The 20,329-nt window shown below is 44.5% G+C and overlaps 2 pseudogenes; both read left to right on the top strand.

The window, feature by feature from the left end:
• Positions 1–963: 963 nt before the first annotated feature.
• On the top strand, positions 964–3,637 carry LOC149002284 (alpha-L-fucosidase 3-like; annotated as a pseudogene).
• A 2,112-nt stretch (positions 3,638–5,749) lies between these two features.
• LOC149002285 (GDSL esterase/lipase At3g26430-like) lies at positions 5,750–8,141 on the top strand (annotated as a pseudogene).
• Positions 8,142–20,329: the final 12,188 nt, after the last annotated feature.

Here is a 20,329-nt window from a genome sequence, read left to right on the forward strand (position 1 = left end):
TTCTTTTTTCCTTCGGGGAAGACCGGGTCACTATCGTTTATTTGGATTCTAGGGTTTTTGGATTAGATACGGATCCAAAGGACAATGAGAATTATAGGATTTCTGGGTCGGATACAAAAAAGATTTTTCTCACGGAAGACGACTCGAGGTTAGGGTTTGGGTATGTAATTCGTTGGGAGGAGTAGGGTTTCGATCTATTATTGGGAATCTAGGGAATCTGGATCAGATGTGGATTCAACGGCAAAGAGAATTATAGGTCTGCGGAAATGAGATGTGATTCCCCCGGCCCCCCGCCCCCCGCCATACATCATAAATCATTTGTGTTGGCCTGGTATTCCCGACGACGACGGAATACGAACACAAAAAGAATACCGGATCAACATTTCGATTTAGAAATGACGATCTACCAATCGAAGATAGCATCAATTTGGAAATATACCGCGTTATAGATTATATTTCGCAATCAGAAAATTACAAAAGTTATTAAATCAAAAGAGATTTTGTGGATTGCTCCTGCGGAAAATCAACAAAACCTAGTACACGAAAAATTGTTGGCTCCGTGCGATACATTATCCTCAAAGATTCCTAAAAAAATTTACCTTGAATCAAGTTAGATCAGGCAATCCAACTCGATATATTGGATTCTAACCTTTGATATATTTTTAATGATTATCTACTTGGGTGGTCAAAGGAGCTTCTGCAGTCCACCAGACCACATCCCTATGTCTAATCATTGACTTGACCTTTTCTACCCTTATCAAGCAGGAAAGATTATTGAAACTAAAGAACAAACCCGTAAGAAGAAAAATGGACAAAGCAGGGCAGCCTTTACCCTTCGTCATTTAGTGGGCAGTAAGTTCCTAAACCCCAATTTGTCATAATGGTAGAAACTAACAAGATTTTCATATCAACTGGTGGATACTAAATCGATTAACTTATTAATTAAACAACAAAAATCTATAAGGCTTCAGCTTTAGCTTCGAGTCGTCTAGCCTCAACTAATCAAGTCAAATCAAATTCGTTGATAACTAGACAATCATTTCGGTAAAGATTCTATTTAACTCTGTTAGTAAAACAGAATAACCGTTTAAGAACGTCTGTAGTTAACGTACTCCATTTAGCACTTTTTGGGTATCAAGCAGTTTGATGCTCCTGTTTCTCTTTATAAATATTGTTTCCTTGCTACGTCTCCACATTGTATACTCTCTTCTCCTGTTTGTTTCTCTTTCAAGTCTTTCCCTGTCGCTTCCACATGTTGCGTTTTCATGGCATTCCACTGTGTATTATCTTCTTGTCTTCCATTCTGATTTCGAATCTTCCGGGCTCCTTGGGTTTGGGTTGCAGCTTTCCGGCGCTCTTCAACTTTGGGGATTCAAACAAAGGATATCGGTGCCGATTCTCTCGTGCCTTCAATCAAATCATCGCACCGAATGGGGAAACATTTTTCAAGACGCCGTCCGGCAGGCCTTGTGATGGGAGGCTCACCATTGATTTCATAGGTAGCAGATACTTTCAAGTTCCTTTGATCCATTATTTACTTTCCCTTTTTTTTTTTTTTTTTTTTTTTTTTTTTTTAAATCTTTTTATTTTTTTTTTTTTAATTTTTATTTATTTACTGATTTTTTTGGTCAATATAATACTTTTAGATTCACAGGCAATTGAGTGGAAACATATGGATCCAGAGTTATAAAACTTTGCAGCACAAAAAGAAAAAGAGTGCTTTAAGATGGGATGCAATAGGTAGAGGTAGATCCAGATTCCACCCGATATAACCTGGGGATGGTTTTGCGCATGGTTTATGTCGATCTAGATCAGAACCGACTGGGACTGGGATTGATCCAAATCTTGATTCTGTGGGTTCACTATTTATAAATGTTCTACAACCGTAATCAAGCCCGGCATCATACTAAACCACATCGCTCGACATGGGCTCTGATGGATTGCCCCAGTTAACCCGCCCCGTTTCCATTCCTAGAGTTCACGAGTTCTCAAGAATGAGGAATCGGATTGGTGAATCGGTTGTCATCGCTCCAGTTGGTCCCTGGCGATTTTCTGCCCTTACAAGCCCATGGGCTAGGGGATTCAAATGGTTTCAAGCCCGTCTGGCCTAAATGATTCAAATGGGCCGAAAGTTACGGGCTTAATATTTAAGAATACTTGGATGGTTAAGACGGTACGGGTTAATGGGCCGAAGAAATTCCTTTTTGCCTTCTTTGTGGGATGTCGTGTTGATGTTTCCATGCAGACCTGTAGCCACCTCTTGTCAACTCAACTCGACGAAGTGACTAAGCGGTGTAATCCCAATCCAACTAAATGGGATTGGGTACGCGCGAACCTTATCGTGTTATTCAATCGTCGCTTTTAACCCTGGGCAATGGGATGGTTACTAACTATGAATTTCTCAATCAGCTCAAAGTCTCGGATTGCCGCTCCTCAGCGCATATCTCGATTCACTGGAAACCAACTATTTCCATGGCGCTAACTTCGCAGCATCGCAGGCTACGATTAGAGCATCGACTAGGAGCCGAACCGCACCCGGCCCAAGCCCCTTCGACTTGGGCGTGCAGGTGTCTCGCTCGTTCCGACAGCTCCTAAACAGATCGCATGCAATCAGGTTGTTAGGTAATTAATTACTCGATTGAAAGCAAACTCGGTTGTTCTCGTCTGGTTCATATGACTTGCTCATTTATTCTATTAACCTGATAGGTAAACCGCAAGCACATCGCGTACCGAGGGCAAACTTTGTCCCTCAAGCCCTGTACACCTTCGATATGGGTCAAAATGATGTTGCTTTTGGTCTGTTCCTCAACCAGTCTCTGGATGAAGTTAACTTTCCTGAAGTAATTACCAAGTTCTCCGACAGTGTTAAGGTAACTAATATTATCCAAACCGTCTTCGTTACTAAGAGGGCAAGTCCAAATGTCGCCCGTTTGAGCTAAGCATAGGGATGCGATTTTTAATTTGCAGGCCGTGTACGATTTGGGAGGCAGGAATTTTTGGATCCATAACACCGGTCCCATTGGTTGCTTTGCTTACATCCTTACACTCTTTCCCGTGAAGAGCGAATCTGACCTAGATGCAGCTGGTTGTTCAACTTCATATAATAAAATATCAAACTACTTCAATGACCTCTTGTTGAGCTCTATCCGTGATCTGAGAAGCAAACTTCCGGAGGCTCACATCACATACGTGGACATCTACTCAATCAAGTACGCCCTCTTCAGCCAGGGTGATAAGTATGGTAAGTCGTCTAATACCTTAGAGGTCGGGAGATTCGTCGGAATATTTTTACACATATGTAACGTGGGGTTGGGAGAGTAATGATGTTCTTCTGAATTCTCGCTTCTTGTAGGATTCCAGAAGCCGCTACTCGGAGCTTGTTGTGGCATTGGGGGCAAGTACAACTACACCCCAGGAGCGCAGTGTGGGCGGACAGTTCTTGTGGGCGGCAAATCTGTATTCATCGGGTCATGCAATGACCCCAGTGTTCGAGTTAATTGGGATGGAAGCCACATAACCGAGGCAGCTAATAAATTTATATTCAACCGCTTTCGACAGTGGAAATTTACTGCACCCACCGATCACACTGCAAGATGCTTGTACTAGTAAGACCTCTTCCTCTGCACCGCAAAGTTGATCGGCTTCCCTACTTTCGGCTAAGCTACGATTGATTCGTCTGCAGTCTGTAACATTCCGATAATGTTCCTTACGAATAAATAGAAGTTCTCTTTCTCTTTTCCTCTAAATTATTCCGAACAGCTTTATACATCGCCATATTCTGAGCAAACGTCCTTTATTTCGTCCAATGCGGGACATAATGTTGGTTGAAAGGGAGGGAGGAGAGATATCATCCGAATCCACGGCATACCAGGAACCCCAAAATCGATGATAGTGCTCTTATTATCTATTTCTTATCGCGGTACGGTACGACCCGTTAACCCGGTGGATCGACCCGTTAACCCGGTTGAAGTCTATATATATATATATATATATATATGTGCCTTACGTTTGCCCGTTCTGTGGGTTCACTATTTATAAATGTTCTACAACCGTAATCAAGCCCGGCATCATACTAAACCACATCGCTCGACATGGGCTCTGATGGATTGCCCCAGTTAACCCGCCCCGTTTCCATTCCTAGAGTTCACGAGTTCTCAAGAATGAGGAATCGGATTGGTGAATCGGTTGTCATCGCTCCAGTTGGTCCCGGGCGATTTTCTCGCCCTTACAAGCCCGGTGGATCGACCCGTTAACCCGGTTGAAGTCTATATATATATATATATGTGCCTTACGTTCGCCCACGAGGTCACTGATAGATTCGGGATTCTTCGCCTCAGGGTTTTTGGCTGAGACTTGTTCCACAGGGATTCCAGGGTTTAGGCTTGTATCTTACTAGGATGGCAGGGTTCCGATTCTAGGATTTGGGTTTGTAGTTTGTTGGGACAACTGGGTAGTGATCCTTTATTGGGATCCTTTGTACTTTTTTCTTCTTTCTTTTTTCCTTCGGGGAAGACCGGGTCACTATCGTTTATTTGGATTCTAGGGTTTTTGGATTAGATACGGATCCAAAGGACAATGAGAATTATAGGATTTCTGGGTCGGATACAAAAAAGATTTTTCTCACGGAAGACGACTCGAGGTTAGGGTTTGGGTATGTAATTCGTTGGGAGGAGTAGGGTTTCGATCTATTATTGGGAATCTAGGGAATCTGGATCAGATGTGGATTCAACGGCAAAGAGAATTATAGGTCTCATGGAAATGAGATGTGATTCCCCCCCCCCCCGCCCCCCCCCCTCACATCATAAATCATTTGTGTTGGCCTGGTATTCCCGACGTACGTACGAATCACGAACACAAAAAGAATACCGGATCAACATTTCGATTTAGAAATGACGATCTACCAATCGAAGATAGCATCAATTTGGAAATATACCGCGTTATAGATTATATTTCGCAATCAGAAAATTACAAAAGTTATTAAATCAAAAGAGATTTTGTGGATTGCTCTCATGGAAAATCAACAAAACCTAGTACACGAAAAATTGTTGGCTCCGATGCGATACATTATCCTCAAAGATTCCTAAAAAAATTTACCTTGAATCAAGTTAGATCAGGCAATCCAACTCGATATATTGGATTCTAACCTTTGATATATTTTTAATGATTATCTACTTGGGTGGTCAAAGGAGCTTCAAGAATCCACCGGACCACATCCCTATGTCTAATCATTGACTTGACCTTTTCTACCCTTATCAAGCAAGAAAGATTATTGAAACTAAAGAACAAACCCGTAAGAAGAAAAATGGACAAAGCAGGGCAGCCTTTACCCTTCGTCATTTAGTGGGCAGTAAGTTCCTAAACCCCAATTTGTCATAATGGTAGAAACTAACAAGATTTTCATATCAACTGGTGGATACTAAATCGATTAACTTATTAATTAAACAACAAAAATCTATAAGGCTTCAGCTTTAGCTTCGAGTCGTCTAGCCTCAACTAATCAAGTCAAATCAAATTCGTTGATAACTAGACAATCATTTCGGTAAAGATTCTATTTAACTCTGTTAGTAAAACAGAATAACCGCTTAAGAACGTCCGTAGTTAACGTACTCCATTTAGCACTTTTTGGGTATCAAGCGCTTTGATGCTCCCTGCTTCTCTTTATAAATATTGTTTCCTTGCTACGCCTCCACATTGTATACTCTCTTCTCCTCGTTTGTTTCTCTTTCAAGTCTTTCCCTGTCGCTTCCACATGTTGCGTTTTCATGGCATTCCACTGTGTATTATCTTCTTGTCTTCCATTCTGATTTCGAATCTTCCGGGCTCCTTGGGTTTGGGTTGCAGCTTTCCGGCGCTCTTCAACTTTGGGGATTCAAACAAAGGATATCAAAGCCGATTCTCCTGTCTTCAATCAAATCATCGCACCGAATGGGGAAACATTTTTCAAGACGCCGTCCGGCAGGCCTTGTGATGGGAGGCTCACCATTGATTTCATAGGTAGCAGATACTTTCAAGTTCCTTTGATCCATTATTTACTTTCCCTTTTTTTTTTTTTTTTTTTTTTTTTTTTTTTTTTTTTTTTTAACTTTTTAATTTTTTTTTAAATTTTTATTTATTTACTGATTTTTTTGGTCAATATAATACTTTTAGATTCACAGGCAATTGAGTGGAAACATATGGATCCAGTAGTTATAAAACTTTGCAGCACAAAAAGAAAAAGAGTGCTTTAAGATGGGATGCAATAGGTAGAGGTAGATCCAGATTCCACCCGATATAACCTGGGGATGGTTTTGCGCATGGTTTATGTCGATCTAGATCAGAACCGACTGGGACTGGGATTGATCCAAATCTTGATTCTGTGGGTTCACTATTTATAAATGTTCTACAACCGTAATCAAGCCCGGCATCATACTAAACCACATCGCTCGACATGGGCTCTGATGGATTGCCCCAGTTAACCCGCCCCGTTTCCATTCCTAGAGTTCACGAGTTCTCAAGAATGAGGAATCGGATTGGTGAATCGGTTGTCATCGCTCCAGCTTGGTCCCCCGGCGATTTTCTGCCCTTACAAGCCCATGGGCTAGGGGATTCAAATGGTTTCAAGCCCGTCTGGCCTAAATGATTCAAATGGGCCGAAAGTTACGGGCTTAATATTTAAGAATACTTGGATGGTTAAGACGGTACGGGTTAATGGGCCGAAGAAATTCCTTTTTGCCTTCTTTGTGGGATGTCGTGTTGATGTTTCCATGCAGACCTGTAGCCACCTCTTGTCAACTCAACTCGACGAGTGACTAAGCGGTGTAATCCCAATCCAACTAAATGGGATTGGGTACGCGCGAACCTTATCGTGTTATTCAATCGTCGCTTTTAACCCCGGGCAATGGGATGGTTACTAACTATGAATTTCTCAATCAGCTCAAAGTCTCGGATTGCCGCTCCTCAGCGCATATCTCGATTCACTGGAAACCAACTATTTCCATGGCGCTAACTTCGCAGCATCGCAGGCTACGATTAGAGCATCGACTAGGAGCCGAACCGCACCCGGCCCAAGCCCCTTCGACTTGGGCGTGCGGGTGTCTCGGCCTCCGACAGCTCCTAAACAGATCGCATGCAATCAGGTTGTTAGGTAATTAATTACTCGATTGAAAGCAAACTCGGTTGTTCTCGTCTGGTTCATATGACTTGCTCATTTATTCTATTAACCTGATAGGTAAACCGCAAGCACATCGCGTACCGAGGGCAAACTTTGTCCCTCAAGCCCTGTACACCTTCGATATGGGTCAAAATGATGTTGCTTTTGGTCTGCTCCTCAACCACCTCTCGGATGAAGTTAACTTTCCCGAAGTAATTACCAAGTTCTCCGACGGTGTTAAGGTAACTAATATTATCCAAACCGTCTTCGTTACTAAGAGGGCAAGTCCAAATGTCGCCCGCTTGAGCTAAGCATAGGGATGCGATTTTTAATTTGCGCAGGCCGTGGTACGATTTGGGAGGCAGGAATTTTTGGATCCATAACACCGGTCCCATTGGTTGCTTTGCTTACATCCTTACACTCTTTCCCGTGAAGAGCGAATCTGACCTAGATGCAGCTGGTTGTTCAACTTCATATAATAAAATATCAAACTACTTCAATGACCTCTTGTTGAGCTCTATCCGTGATCTGAGAAGCAAACTTCCGGAGGCTCACATCACATACGTGGACATCTACTCAATCAAGTACGCCCTCTTCAGCCAGGGTGATAAGTATGGTAAGTCGTCTAATACCTGAGAGGTCGGGAGATTCGTCGGAATATTTTTACACATATGTAACGTGGGGTTGGGAGAGTAATGATGTTCTTCTCGAATTCTCGCTTCTTGTAGGATTCCGTGACGCCGCTACTCGGAGCTTGTTGTGGCATTGGGGGCAAGTACAACTACACCCCAGGAGCGCAGTGTGGGCGGACAGCTCTTGTGGGCGGCAAATCAGATTCATCGGGTCATGCAATGACCCCAGTGTTCGAGTTAATTGGGATGGAAGCCACATAACCGAGGCAGCTAATAAATTTATATTCAACCAGTTTCAGACAGGGAAATTTACAGACCCACCGATCACACTGCAAGATGCTTGTACTAGTAAGACCTCTTCCTCTGCACCGCAAAGTTGATCGGCTTCCCTACTTTCGGCTAAGCTACGATTGATTCGTCTGCGAGTCCGTAACATTCCGATAATGTTCCTTACGAATAAATAGAAGTTCTCTTTCTCTTTTCCTCTAAATTATTCCGAACAGCTTTATACATCGCCATATTCTGAGCAAACGTCCTTTATTTCGTCCAATGCGGGACATAATGTTGGTTGAAAGGGAGGGAGGAGAGATATCATCCGAATCCACGGCATACCAGGAACCCCAAAATCGATGATAGTGCTCTTATTATCTATTTCTTATCGCGGTACGGTACGACCCGTTAACCCGGTGGATCGACCCGTTAACCCGGTTGAAGTCTATATATATATATATATATATATATTGTGCCTTACGTTTGCCCGTTTGCCCTGTGGGTTCACTATTTATAAATGTTCTACAACCGTAATCAAGCCCGGCATCATACTAAACCACATCGCTCGACATGGGCTCTGATGGATTGCCCCAGTTAACCCGCCCCGTTTCCATTCCTAGAGTTCACGAGTTCTCAAGAATGAGGAATCGGATTGGTGAATCGGTTGTCATCGCTCCAGTTGGTCCCTGGCGATTTTCTGCCCTTACAAGCCCGGTGGATCGACCCGTTAACCCGGTTGAAGTCTATATATATATATATGTGCCTTACGTTCGCCCACGAGGTCACTGATAGATTCGGGATTCTTCGCCTCAGGGTTTTTGGCTGAGACTTGTTCCACAGGGATTCCAGGGTTTAGGCTTGTATCTTACTAGGATGGCAGGGTTCCGATTCTAGGATTTGGGTTTGTAGTTTGTTGGGACAACCGGGTAGTGATCCTTTATTGGGATCCTTTGTACTTTTTTTCTTCTTTCTTTTTCCTTCGGGAAGACCGGTCACTATCGTTTATTTGGATTCTAGGGTTTTTGGATTAGATACGGATCCAAAGGACAATGAGAATTATAGGATTTCTGGGTCGGATACAAAAAAGATTTTTCTCACGGAAGACGACTCGAGGTTAGGGTTTGGGTATGTAATTCGTTGGGAGGAGTAGGGTTTCGATCTATTATTGGGAATCTAGGGAATCTGGATCGATGTGGATTCAACGGCAAAGAGAATTATAGGTCTGCATGGAAATGAGATGTGATTCCCCCCCGCCCCCCCCCCCATCATAAATCATTTGTGTTGGCCTGATTGGTGTCTCTGCTCTTCCGTCTGGGGGGGCGGGGGGGGTGGGTGGGTCGCATCGTGGTGCTCCTGGGCAGGGTGGTCCTTTCGGCCCGGGGGGTTGGCCGGCCTTGCCCCTCCCGGTTTCGTCGGGCCTCTTCGCTCATCGTGGGGCGTCACTCACTTCGCCGCTCGAGCCTTCAGTCCGGCGGGTTCGCCTTCGCTCACCTCTTCACCGGGTTTGCCGGTCCCGGGCTGTGGGTTGTTCTTCGCCTTACTACACAGGGGCTCGGGCGGGACATCCACCGCACTTGTCCTCGTGGGCGGGTCCACCGCGTCGCTTCTCCACCCGCCGCGGTCCCGCGGTCCCTACTACCCACATCGGTGTGGTACCGCGCTGACAGCCTCCGTGCCGACGGCCTCGCGGATATGCTCTCGCTTGGGTAGCCGCCGTGCTTCCCCGGGCTAGCGGCCGTGCGGTCCGCACGTTACGGCGCTAGTCGGCCGACTCTGCCGAGGCCGCTCACCTCGGGTCACGTGGTGGAGGCCTTGGTCTTTCCGCTCTACATGGGCTTCAGTCGTCTTTCCTACACTTCGCGCGGCCGGCTTGTTCCGCCTAGCTGCGGACCTTGCTATGGGAGGCTTCGACTTGATCTTCGCATTTCGGGGTGGTTTCGAGGTCTCCGTGGCACTAGATCACGGCCCCCTGGGACTCGGACCATTCGACGATGAGACTACATCGCTAGAGAGTCTCCCGGTCCGGGGGGTGAGGATGATGATGAATCGGGATGAGGATGAGGGATCCGAGGATGGAGGAGAGGTATCGGTCCCGTGGTGCGGCCGGGTGTAGGGTTGCGCGGGCCGAGCCTCGTGCTCCGGTTTCCTTCATCACTTTCGGGCGGGTGGCCCTCCTGCGGTTCCGGCTTCAGTCTTGGTGCACGTGAGTCGTGACTTCCTGCTAGAGGGTGGAGGTCGCAGAGCGTGTCGGGGTGGGTCTCGCGACGTAGAGCTCGGCTCCCAGCGGGGAGTTCGAGTATAGAGACCGGTAGTCACCTAGTAGCCGTACCTTAGGTTTTCCTTTTGCTTTTCGGTGTAATCTTGTACTTTTGTTATGGTTCTTTTGTTTCTTTTTTATTGTTGTTTGCACTTTTCTTTTCCTTGCTTAGTGTCTTTGTTCAGTATAATTTGGTTGTTATTCGTGTTCGTTGCCTCAAGTTCAAGTTTCTAATTCGTTGTTCTATTATTCACTTTGGTAGAAGAGTCACTCGGTCATGACTCGTGTCGTTGTTGCCTTTTGTGGTTAGGTCTCCTAACCTTGGGCTCGACCTCATCACGCCCTCCCAGCCGGTACCCTATCCGGCATACCCGAGAGTGTGATCCACAGCCCGAAGATCGGTATCGAGTGATCAACCTCCCACATAAGCAATAACATAATCATGAACAACCATAACAAGAGTGCGGAAGATAAATCATAGATCCAATAAAGAAAGAATGAATCATAAACGAAACGGAATAATAAATATATAATCGTAGTGTCAACGGATAAGTAAAGTGAAGCAAAAATCCCACTTTACATCCAAATGAAAAGTAGCTCGAAAGAATAAACTAGATAAAAGCTAATCCCAAAGAGCAAGTACATTGGGTAACTAAATTATTCTCCACTTTGTAGACGACATCCTTGTAGGTGTAGATCTCATAAATAGCACAAGGACGCTTCCACTCAATGGTCGGACTAAGCATTGTACGGAGCATAACCACCCGCGGAATCTTCGTAGTAATTGTGGTAACCGCAATCACCTTCCCCGGAGATATGCCTCTTCGCCTTGCGCTTCCTCATAGGGACCGTCATAGTATTCCGTACTGCAGGATAGTCTAACAACATTGTACAATAAAGGAATGAGTTTCAAAGAAACTCAAGAAGGCGCTTAAAATCCATAATAACATAAATGGCAGGATTCCGTAACAATCATAAATGCAATATGATATGAGACAAACAATGAATGAATGATTCTAACTCTATGTATGCTGGTCTCTATTGGCGAGACATGCTTTAAGTCATAGCACCGTACTTCCGTAGGAAAGTCTCAATCACATCATCATCAGTTGGTAATGGGTCCGGCATCCCTCGGGACAAACCATGGCTAGGGGTTAAGTCAACACACTCTCTCACAACCATTTGGTATAAGTACCGGCGCATGTCGTGGTAATACCTAGCCAAATGCAAGTCTTCTACTTGGTTACATCAAGTCGATCCAGATACTTCCATTCCTCGTCCCCGACGATCCTTTCCGGTATCCTTCACACTAGAGTCCTCATAGTCCCCGACTACGGACTCACCAACCCTATTGATCATCCACATATGGTAAACGGGAAGCTCTCACGTCCTTTCACGGGTTGGTTACCGGTCTTAAGCGCCCGTGAGCCCAAGTCTAACCATATGCAACCCTACCAATAAATGGCCCCCACAATGTGATTCCCTGTCCTCTCACGGGTTGGTTACCGGTCTTGAGCGCCCATGAATCCCCATTGCTACCACGGGTCGTTCGGTCTCAATACCCCTCCGATTAGGGTCCGACATAACAGACATCCTAGCCAAACACTACTAGACAATCCTAGATATGTCATCCAACAGTTTAGGAAGGTGTCCAGAGGGCATCTCCGGAAACATCCCATAATATTCCCGTAGTAGTCCAAGGACAGAAATGTCAAAAGGACACCTCTCCTTCCCAAACCATACGTAAGCATACACATGCATCAATTCATATCATCACATATATGGTAACTCCATATATGGAAAGAAATCAATATTTACAAACATTTGTATAACATTGGTAAGTAAATCATACATGAATCAATTCAATATGAATAAGTAATGCTACCGTAATCAAAGTTATGCAACAGTAGTATATCATTGTAAGAATCTAATTTAGGAAACATATTAATGATATTCAAATATAGAAACTAGATTCATGCTATCTATGTAATTAAGGAAATAACCATCCTTACCTTTTATAACTCGCAAAGAATCCTAAGAAATCAAGTAAGATCTTGGCAAACTTGAGAAGAAGGTCCTAAACAAGTATATACAACATATTAGGAAAGATCCCTAACAGAAAATATAGCAAAGCATCCGAAACGCACCAATTCTGGAGTTGCCGTACTCATTGGTCGAGTGGATTGGTCGAGTGGTCCAACGACCAATCAGCCGACCAATGCAGACAGAGCTTAGAAAATCAGAGTTTTGAGATATGAAATCCGAATTTGATGGTTCAAGAGGGTACTAATCAAGGGGTAGACTACATCAGTAGTATTCTAGCATATAGGGGACCTCAAAACACTAATCAAATCAAGGTATCAAGACCCAAATTAGGAAACAAAAAGTTACCATAAATAAATCAAACATGGATCTTGATGAAGTTTGAAATAGAAAACAAGGACAAGAACAATAGGAAGATGGATCATTGCTTTCGGTAATGAAAACATGAAAACATGCATAGGTCTTCATGGTATAAGGCTTAGAAGCATAAATCTAAATAAGGAAATAAAACCTACCATATATGTACTATCATGCATCATGAAGAACACATAGTAAGGTAGAAGAGAACAACTAGAATTCTATGGATTATGGATCATAGAAAGAAAACACAACCATTAACCACTAACATGATCAATGAAAGAAGATCCAAAGAGATCGGAATTCAGATTAGGAAATTAACAGAGATTAAATCATGGTTTGATCATGAATCCTTCAAAAGCTTGCAATGATCATGGTTAAGATCATTGTTCTAGCCTTTAATCCTTAGGATGATCATGAGAACATGTTCAGAGATGTTTGCAACAGAGGATGCAGCATCTCTTCTACTGTCTCAACTCAAAAAGGAAAGAAAAACAAAGATGTAGGAGAAGAAGAGAGAGTAGACATACCTTTTGATGCAAAAAGAAGAGTTCCGACGAAGATCCGCCAAGAAAACTCCAAGGATGCAAGAGAGATGACTTGCAGAGGTCTTTGGTCTGCTCCAGAGGGTTTGGAGGCAGCAAATACGAAGTGGACTCGAGGTTAGGCTTAAATAGAGCAAGAATCAACCTAATTGCCAAAGACAAGACCCATTGGTCGAGTGGATTGGTCGATCGGCCCAACCGACCAATCACCGACCAATGCATAGACAAAGAAGGCCAAAACAGGGAATTGAAGGCCCGGATCAAATCCAAACCTAAAGGGGTTTTGCACACAAGTCAAGTGACTTACCTAGTAGGTAGAAATGCCTTCAAACCAAGATAGAGATCACTCCAAGTCCATCAACTAATTAGATCTTCATCAGATTCTGTTTCCATAAATAGCACCTCATCATCAACCTTCATGGATTCAAAGCCGACACCAAGTCCTCTACCGGGATGGCCCAAAGCTGACTTCTTACTTTACTTCGGGTCATCGGACCTACAAATAACAAGGTTTCCGGGTCAAGGTTAGGGCTGGGTTTCACATTCTCCCCCCTTAAAGAAATTTCGTCCCCCGAAATTGAAAGCGCACTCCGTGCTTCCAAAGAGGTAAGGAAACTTCTCCTTCATGTCTTCTTCCTTCTCCCAAGAAGCTTCTTCAGGGGTATGGTTCTTCCACCGAATCTTCACCAAAGGAATGGCGCGATTCCGCAGCCGCTTGTCCTTCCTATCCAGGATTTCGGCCGGTTCTTCATCATAGGTCAAATCAGCACTAAGTCCTTCAGTGCTTGCTGCAAAATGTGTTCCGGATTCTCTATGTATTTTCGGAGCATCGAAATATGGAACACATTGTGCACACCAGCAAGAGGCGGAGGTAATGCTAATCGATACGCAACGGGTCCAACCTTTTCCAAAATCTCGAAAGGTCCAATGTAACGAGGGCTAAGCTTTCCCTTAACATTGAATCTCATCACACCCTTCATTGGTGAGACCTTCGTAAAGACTTTCTCTCCAACTTGAAATTCCAAATCGGTCCTTCTCTTATCAAGATAAGATTTCTGTCTCGATCGAGTACTTAATCCTTTCTCTTATCATATCTACCATAGCACTTGTAGCTTCAATCATCTCAGACCTAAGACTTTTCTTTCACCTGCCTCACCAAAGACAAAGGTGTCCTACAAGTACTACCATACAAAGCCTTGAATGGAGCCATGCCTATTGTTGCTTGATAACCGTTGTTATAGGCAAACTCAACCAAAGCTAGGTGTTCATCCCAATTACCACCCATATCCACCACACAAGATCCGAGCATGTCTTCCAATGTCCGAATTGTCCGCTCGCATTGTCCATCGACCGTGGATGATGAGCTGTACTCAAGTTCAATTGGGTTCCCAAGGCCTTCTCGCAAACTATTCCAAAACCTTGAGGTGAACCTAGGATCACGATCCGAGACAATACTCAATGGCACACCATGCAGACGAACCACATTATCCACATAAAGCCCGGCTAGCTTATCCGTAGTATGAGTGATCTTCATAGGAATGAAATGGGCTGATTTGGTCAACCTATCAACAATCACCCACACAAAGTGTCATTGCCTTTACTTGTCCGAGGCAAGCTAGTCACAAAGTCCATGGAAATATCTTCCCACTTCCAACTAGGAATAGGAAGGGGTTGAAGTAATCCAGATGGAGGTTGTCGAACGGCTTTCACACGTTGGCAAGTCTCACACTTGGCAACAAAATCGTCAACATCCGCCTTTAGACCAATCCACCAAAAATGTTCCTTCAAGTCCTTGTACATCTTGGTGCTTCCCGGTGTACAAGAAAGACCGACCGGTGTGCTTCCTTCAATATTTCATTCTTAACTTCATCGCTTTGTGCACACACAGCCTTCCTCTAAACAACAAAGCACCATCCATGGATATACCAAAGTCGGGGTCCGACTCAGATTCGAAGAAATCTTCTCAACTTTGGTCAAAAACTCTTGATCGAACTCTCCGCAGAGCAACAATCTTATCTCTAAGACCAGATCTTGCCGTCATGGCAGAAAGAATAAAATCAGAATTCTCAGAACGATTTCCAAATCAAAACTCTCAATAGAAGACCACAATGGTAAACTCAAAGCATTCAAATCCAAAGTCTTCTTCTCGTTCTTCCTACTAAGAGCATCAGCAACAACATTTGCTTTCCCAGGATGATACCGAATATCACAATCATAATCGGAGACGAGTTCCAACCATCTCCTTTGTCTCATGTTCAACTCCTTTTGGGTAAAGAAGTATTTCAAACTCTTATGATCCGTGAAAATGGCAATCTTCTCACCGTAAAGATAATGTCTCCAAATCTTCAAAGCAAAGACAACGGCGGCAAGTTCTAGATCGTGAGTGGGGTAATTCCGCTCATAATCCTTCAATTGCCGAGAAGCATAGGCTACGACCTTGCCATGTTGCATCAGTACACAACCCAAACCAATCTTTGACGCATCGGTATAAACTGTCATACCACCGGAACTATCGTATAGTCAAAACCGGGGCACTTGTCAATCTATCTTTCAACTCTTGGAAATTCTTCTCACAAAGCGTCGACCAAACAAACTTCTCTTCTTTCCTGGTCAACTTAGTCATAGGAGCAGCCAACCGAGAAAAGTTCTCAATAAACCTTCGGTAGTAACCCGCCAATCCAAGAAAACTTCTTATTTCCGTTATCGACTTCGGTCTCTCCCAATCAGCCACAGCTTGGACCTTTTCAGATCGACACGAATACCTTCGGCTGAAACTACATGACCAAGGAAAACCACTCTCTTAAGCCGGAAATCACACTTGCTAAACTTAGCAAACAACTTCTTTTCTCGCAACCTTTGCAAAGTGAAACTTAGATGACTCGCATGCTCTTCTTCGCTCTTCGAATAGATCAAGATGTCATCAATGAAAACAATCACAAACTTATCAAGCACATCATGAAATACTCGGTTCATGAGGTCCATGAACACCGCAGGAGCATTGGTCAATCCGAAAGGCATGACTCTAAACTCGTAGTGACCATACCGCGTTCGGAAAGCTGTCTTGAAGATATCACTAGACTTCACTTTCAATTGGTGATATCCGGACCTTAAGTCAATCTTTGAGAACACAACTCGCACCCTTCAACCGATCGAAGAGATCATCGATTCCGGGCAGCGGATATCTATTCTTGATAGTCAACTTATTCAACTCACGGTAGTCGATGCACAAGCGCATACTACCGTCTTTCTTCTTGACGAACAAGACCGGAGCTCCCCAAGGTGACACACTAGGCTGTACGAAACCTCTATCAATGAGCTCATTCAACTGATTTTGCAACTCTTTCAACTCAAGTAGGAGCCATCCTATACGGAGCTTTAGATACGGGAGCGGCACCGGGGACGAGATCAATAGAGAATTCGACATCTCCGTCCGGAGGCACTCCCGATAGATCATCGGGAAGACATCAACAAAGTCGCAGACAACTCGACTTCATCGACTCTTTTCTCCACTATACCCTTGCCTTCGATGAAGCATCATCCACTAGGGCATAGACTTGCATCGGTCAGACACAGACACCTTCTTACAAACCCTTCTCTTTTCACCTTGAAATTCAAAGACCGGACTTCCACAAATATGGAACTGAATCTTCTTTGAGGAACAAAGGAACACAGCTTTGTGGGCTGTCAACCAGTCAATTCCCAAAATAACATCGAAGTCCTTCATGTCAAGAATCACAAAATTGGCTTCCAAGTTCTTTTCACCAATCAACACAGGACATCTAGATAACCCCTTATCTAGTTTCACAACAGACCACGAGAGGTGTACTAATCAATAAACAACTAGACAACTTCTCGGGGATTAGGTTAGTCTTCTTGATGAATGCGAGATGACATGAACGAATGAGATGCACCCGTATCAAATAAGACAAATGCGAAATAGAAGCGACTAACAATGTACCTGTAATCACATCATGGCTTGGATCTTGCTCGATCATCGGAAATACCGAAAACTCTACCGAGAGGGAGGAGCAGGAGCACTCTTCACCATCGGGGCGGGCTGTTTGGGCGGGCCGCTTCGGACAGCACGAGCAAAATGACCAGCTTGCTTGCGGAGAAGCAAACAGGATTGCTGGATCCAACGGGGTGGCTGCAACAGAGGACTTCCGAACAAAAGGCCTTGCACTCGCACTTGCACTTGCACTTGCATTTGCTGGTGATCGGTTTCCGCCATACCTTGTTTAAACCGGCCGGGCTGCTGAAAACCCGTGTTCCGACCTACACTCTTAGCCTGAAAGGTAGGAGTGGGGTAGGGTGTAGGTCTCACATAACGACGGTCATTGCGATCCACCAAACCAGAATTCCTTGATCGCCAAGGCTTTTGCACACGAGCACTTTCCTTCTCTGTTTCTTCCAACTTCTTCGAGTTCTCGCACCACTTGAGCATAGCTCACAATAGGCTGGACCGTGTGAGGTAAGCTTTAATGGCGGGCGCAGTCCTTTGAAGAACTTCTTTGCTTTGGCGAGGTCTTCCTTCAAAGAATCGGAGCAAAGAAATGAAGCTCCTCGAACTTCGTTGGTACTCCAACACGGACAAAGTTCCTTGAGTCGAATCATAAACTCCGCTTCCTTTGCATCCTTCACCGCCTCGGGAAAGTAGTTCATACAAAAAGCCTCTTTGAATAACTCCCAAGTTACAACTCCCGCATGCAAACCTTCCAAAACAGGACGAGTGGAGATCCACCATGCATCGCCTTCTTGTTGCAACTTCGCTCAAAGAAACAAAATCTTCCGAGCTTCCGAGCATTGCAGATGCCGGAAAGCCTTCTCCAACTCACGAAGCCACTTGTTAGGAAACAAGGGGTCCTTGGTAACTCCGGTAAAAGTGGGTACTTGCATCTTCAGAAAACTCTCCATCAAAGGAGTATGAGGAGTTCCAGCTAAACCTCCCGCATTCAGGACTGCGGCATGAGGATTCACATTAGCACCAGCCCGGGTCTCATTATGCAGAGTCATGAAACCCACCAACATCTGGTTGAACCGAGCTGCTTGCTGTCTGCGCATCATATTGCCCATGATATTGGCAATATCTCCGAAACTTCCAACATTCGGGGCACCGGGGATCTCATGAGTACCCCGATCAGCATTTGGTATCTCACCACCTCCATGAGGTACTTCACCACCTCCCCGAGGTACTTCACCACCTCCATGACCACTTGGATTCACCACGCCCACTTCTCGGAGTAACCATTCCGCAAAACCGAGAACATCAAAATACCGAATTTCAAGATTCAACATAAACCACAAGTCCAAATGATTTGAAAACTTAAATCATGCTCAAATATATCCATATAGTCATCAAACAATATTCCATAAGGCAAAAATCACATTTTCCAAAAATTCAACAGCAAATGAGGTCACCGTGACCATTGGTCGAGTGGTTGGTCGAGTGACCCGGTCGACCAATCAGTCGACCAATGAAGACGAATACGAAAATTCGCATTATAAGCCTCATTTCCACATTCCAACCTCATTCTAACTTCTTCCAAAGGTGAGAGAGCTCTAGGGAAAATATCCAAGTGTTCCCACAAGTGTTCTTGAGGTGATTTAGTGCTTCAACAACAACACCACAACACACCATCTTCATAAACAAGGTAAATCTCTCATTCTTTCTTCCATTTTCATCTTCTCATGCTTGCATTTCAATAAAACCATGCTTTACTTGTATCCAATGCTAGAAATCATGCTTAGGAATGCTTAGAAACATATTCCCTAGGTTTTAAACACAATGACATGCATAGACAACAAGTTTTAACACATTTGGTGCTCATCTCGCAAAGTTTTATACCGAAATCGATATCTTTAGAAAAATTTCGTTTTCTCTCAAACCGCTTGAAATTTTCGCACGAGATCAAATGCTACATGCTCAAGATGACATTGTAGATAGGTCCATACTATTTGATTTAACCAATTTCAACTTTTCAAAAATCCAATTTTGACCTAAATTGCAAAATCCCCAAATTTCTTCTTGCTGAATTTTTTGCTTTAATCCAAGTTTTCGATCGATTTTCATCAAAACAACATCATAGACATGAAATTCCAAGTATTGTGCACATGCTAGTATGTTCAAATCAAATTTCCCCCAAATTTGAAATTTTCCGAAAAATTACGAAAATACCCTTTTGGCTAAAATCTTGAATAGCACTAATTGGAATTGTCTCTTGTCTCTTTCACGGATACATCATGCGAGAGGGGAGGACGAGGAGGAGGTAGAGGTAGAGGTCGCATCGTAGGTGCTCTCGGGGGCGGAGGTCGGGTTCCTTTCGAGCCCGAGAGAGGAGGTTAGGAGACCGGACCTATTTGACACACCTCGGGCCGAGTTTACGTACGAGGCCTACTTCAGCTATTGTAACATCGAGATGGGGCGTCTACTTCACTTACGCCAGCTCAGAGCCTTCAGGATCCGGCAGAGGTTCGACACCTTACAGTGGACTCACCTCTTCACCGAGGATTTGCCGGTATACCCGGAGCTAGTGAGGTTGTTCTTCAGCAACCTTACTTACACGAGAGGAGGCTCGGGGCCGGGGACATCCACTCGGACTTGTCCTCGGGAGCGGGGTCCACCGGACTCAGATTCGCTTCTCCACCCGGACACTGGCTGAGATCCCGCAGGTCCCTTACTACCCACATCGGTGTGTGTGGATACCTGCCGGAGCAGACTGGACAGCCATCTCGATGCCGTACGAGCTTCGCGAGATATGCTCTACGCTATGGGATAGCCGCCGATGCTTCACACCGTGGACTAGCGGACGGATGACGGGTTCTGCACGTATTATCGGTCGCATAGTCGGCCGAAACATCATGCCGAAAGCCGGACATCACCATCGGGTCACGGTGATGGAGGCCTTGGTCATTTACCGCATCTACATGGGCTTCGAGATCGATCTTTCCTACATCATTCAGCAGGTCATGCTGGACTTAGTTCTGCGGCCTAGCATGCGGAACCTTTGCTATGGGAGGCTTCGACTTTGATCTTCGGGCATTTCGGGGTGAGTTTCGAGGATACTCCGATGGACACTAGATCACGGGGATACCCCAT

Source organism: Hakea prostrata, chromosome 10, assembly GCF_041222555.1.
Source record: "Hakea prostrata isolate BN-2017 chromosome 10, UWA_Hpros_2, whole genome shotgun sequence".
NCBI classification, from domain to species: Eukaryota; Viridiplantae; Streptophyta; class Magnoliopsida; order Proteales; family Proteaceae; genus Hakea; species Hakea prostrata.